This window comes from Taudactylus pleione, unplaced genomic scaffold (assembly GCF_031769625.1).
Source record: "Taudactylus pleione unplaced genomic scaffold, aTauple2 ptg000189l, whole genome shotgun sequence".
NCBI classification, from domain to species: Eukaryota; Metazoa; Chordata; class Amphibia; order Anura; family Myobatrachidae; genus Taudactylus; species Taudactylus pleione.
The window spans coordinates 818,436-822,466 of record NW_028284591.1 but is presented as its reverse complement, the minus strand read 5'-3'; the positions used below and the strand labels follow the sequence as shown (position 1 = coordinate 822,466).

Here is a 4,031-nt window from a genome sequence, read left to right as displayed (position 1 = left end):
CATATGTGATAAATAGAGATATAGTTCGTATAATGTTCTGAATAAAATCCATAGTTCATAATAAATATGTCCATGAGTTCAGAATGAAATCTTCGATAATGTTACTAGTTTTCTTATTCTTGGGTTCTTCTTCTTCTTGACATGTAGAACCAGTGCAGGATCAATACAACACCTGGAATTCCTAAGATGTCACCAATCTTAGTACTAATCAGGCCCAATAATACTAAGCTCCCAGTCCCATAATTGGAGCTTGTATAGATTGGTATAGTTGTATATGTACATTCAAATTCCCTTTTTTTAGGCCATGCCACCTTGTATTCATTGCAGATTCAACATATATTTGCTGCACCAGGTATTCCTAAGAGGTTACCCTTCTTAGTACTGACCTGGCCCAATCATGCTTTGCTTCCAAGATCAGACGAGATTGGGCTCATACATGATGGTATGACAGCAAATATAATCTGCAAAAGAAGTGGGGGGGGGGGTTGAGTGCTGCCAAAATATTTCTACTATACCTGATCTTCCCAATGAGTTCACCCCTAGAGGTACTGGTCAGGCCCATCCCTCCAATGGGGAGGTATAATAGTAGATGGGAATTGAATGTGTCATAAAAAGGGAGCAATTTCGTAGTATTCGTTGAAGCCTTTTGGTGCCAGTGTGTCCAATTCAAACAGCCTGAACATCTCTCTTCTTGATAATAGATAGCCCAAATCCCCTCCTCTCTCTCCTAAGGTCACATGTTCAATGGCTTTAAAAGTAATCTCCTCAGCATTAGAGTTATGTTCTGTTAAAAAATGTTTGGAGACTGCATGTCCCTCTACTTGATTCTTAATGTTTCGGATGTGCTCCTGAATCCTCATTTTCAAGGGTCTTTTAGTTTTACCAACATATTTCAGTCCGCAGGTACATTCTAACAGATATATTACTGATGTCGAATTACAGTTTATAAAATTCTTTATAGTGTATTCCTTAGATCCATCTGAATTCATGAAGGTTTTTCTTTTTGGATGGAGGTATTTGCAAATATTGCAACGGCCACACTTGTAGCTACCCTTACATTGCAAACTATTCTTAGTTGTTTTGTCCTTATCCCTTAGCATACTTGGCGCTAATAAATCTTTCAAATTCCTTGATTTTCTAAAAACAATTTGAGGTCTGGGAGGTAAAATCTTGTTAAGAATAGGGTCCATCAGAAGGATATTCCAATTTTTTTGAAGGGATTTCTTGATTTGTTTCTCATGACCACTATAAGTAGTTATAAATGGTACCGCATCATTTCTCTGTGGTTGCTCAGTTCTATATTGGAGTAACTTGCTTCTTTCTAATTGTCGAGTCTTCTGCATTGCTGTCATAATTGTTGACTCAGGATATTCTTTCTCTCTAAACCTGTTAGCATATACTTCCAGTTGTTCATAGCTTGTAACTTCACTACAGTTGCGTTTGATCCTGTAGAACTGGGAGTACGGGATGTTTCTCTTCCATTTATCTAGGTGACAACTTTTAAAATGCAGGTAACTGTTAGCATCCACTCCTTTAATGAAATTCTTAGTACAAATCTTATCCTCTTTGGCGGTTAAAACCAAATCTAAAAACTCAATACTTGTGTTATTAAAATTTGATGTAAATTTAAGATTCATATTGTTATTTAAGATATGTGATAAAAAATGGTTAAAATTTCCTTCTGATCCTTCCCAGATAATTAAAATATTGTCGATATACCTCTTGTAAAAGATAATGTTATCTTTAAAAGGGTTATTATTATACACATAATTTTTCTCCCAACATCCCATGAACAAATTCGCAAAGCTTGGGGCAAAAGTAGTCCCCATCGCCGTTCCACATGTCTGGCGATAAAATTGGTTTAAAAATTTAAAATAATTATGAGTGAGAATAAAAGACATAAGATCACATAAAAATTCCTTATGGGGAACTTCAATTTCTTCATCCATCTCTAAAAATGTCCTTACTGCGTTGATACCTTTGGAATGCTCGATGCACGTATACAAAGATTGGACATCAATAGTTATCCAATTGTAGGTCTGTCTCCATTCAAAGCCTTCCATGTATTGTAGGACACTTGTAGTGTCTTTCAAATAAGATTCCAATTTAGTAACATATTTCTGGAGAAAGATATCAACGTATTTAGAGAGATTGGAGGTAAGTGATTCAATTCCCGCTATAATGGGCCTCCCAGGAGGTTCCGTCATGCATTTGTGGATCTTAGGTAGGAAATAAAAAATCGGGGTTATGGGGTTTGATTTCATTAAAAATTGAAATTCTTCCTTTGTTATAATATTCCTTTGTAAACCATACATTAGAATTGTTCTCAATTCTTCTGTGTATTCTTCTGTTGGATCTTTTTCTAATTTTTCATAGGAATTTGCATCATCAAGGAGTCTACATGTTTCTTTGAGGTAGTATGTATGGTCCATGATAACCAAACCCCCCCCTTTATCAGCTGGTTTTAGAACTATTTCCTGACTTTCTCTCAGGTTCTTCAGGGCTTCTTTTTCTTTGTTACTGAGGTTCTGTTTCTTAATAGTTGGATACTTTGCCTCATTACTGCAAAGATCTTTTTTCACCATTTCATAAAAAATATTTAAATGATTCCCTTTTGATTCTAATGAGTAGTAAACAGATTTGCCCTTCAGACCAGATTTCGAAATTGGAGCACTATAGTTCTTAAGAGGTGCTGATTCCTTCCTTAAAAAGTGTCGTTTTAATGTGAGATTCCTCACAAATTTATTTAAATCAATAAATGTGTCGAATTTGTTCATGTTTCTCGTCGGTGCAAAATTCAATCCTCTGCTTAGTAGTGTTATCTCAGAATTGTTCAGTGTATGCCGGGATATATTAAAGATGCCTTTAGTTTTGGGATCTATTGAAGGTTTCTCCTTTTTAGGTTTCTTCCTCCTCCTGCCCCCCCCGTTTTCCTCTTCTTCTCTGTACCTTCTTTTCAGGGGGGAGGTTGTTCTTGTAGTTTCTCTGAACAATGTATTCCTGTTGCTTGTGTAATTCTGGGCTGGTGATAAAAAAAGTTCGTTGTCACTGTTAGAATCCAAACGTTGTAGTGCAGAGAACCTATTCTTAGATTTGGATTCAATAGGTGCATATTGTGTGTTGAAATCCTTATTTCTTCTATAGCTAGTTTTTCTCATATTGCCTGTTCTCCAACTGGGTCGTTCTCCTAATTCATATCTGTTAACAGTCCTTTCTTGCTTCTGGAACCTACTCCAATTCTAGTGGTCATGAGAAACAAATCAAGAAATCCCTCCAAAAAAATTGGAATATCCTTCTGATGGACCCTATTCTTAACAAGATTTTACCTCCCAGACCTCAAATTGTTTTTAGAAAATCAAGGAATTTGAAAGATTTATTAGCGCCAAGTATGCTAAGGGATAAGGACAAAACAACTAAGAATAGTTTGCAATGTAAGGGTAGCTACAAGTGTGGCCGTTGCAATATTTGCAAATACCTCCATCCAAAAAGAAAAACCTTCATGAATTCAGATGGATCTAAGGAATACACTATAAAGAATTTTATGAACTGTAATTCGACATCAGTAATATATCTGTTAGAATGTACCTGCGGACTGAAATATGTTGGTAAAACTAAAAGACCCTTGAAAATGAGGATTCAGGAGCACATCCGAAACATTAAGAATCAAGTAGAGGGACATGCAGTCTCCAAACATTTTTTAACAGAACATAACTCTAATGCTGAGGAGATTACTTTTAAAGCCATTGAACATGTGACCTTAGGAGAGAGAGGAGGGGATTTGGGCTATCTATTATCAAGAAGAGAGATGTTCAGGCTGTTTGAATTGGACACACTGGCACCAAAAGGCTTCAACGAATACTACGAAATTGCTCCCTTTTTATGACACATTCAATTCCCATCTACTATTATACCTCCCCATTGGAGGGATGGGCCTGACCAGTACCTCTAGGGGTGAACTCATTGGGAAGATCAGGTTAGTAGAAATATTTTGGCAGCACTCAACCCCCCCCCCCACTTCTTTTGCAGATTAT

At 36.5% G+C, this 4,031-nt stretch overlaps 1 pseudogene; it reads right to left on the bottom strand.

The window, feature by feature from the left end:
* Window positions 1–337: 337 nt before the first annotated feature.
* Window positions 338–456, bottom strand: LOC148519491 (5S ribosomal RNA; annotated as a pseudogene).
* Between the last annotated feature and the right edge of the window lie 3,575 nt (window positions 457–4,031).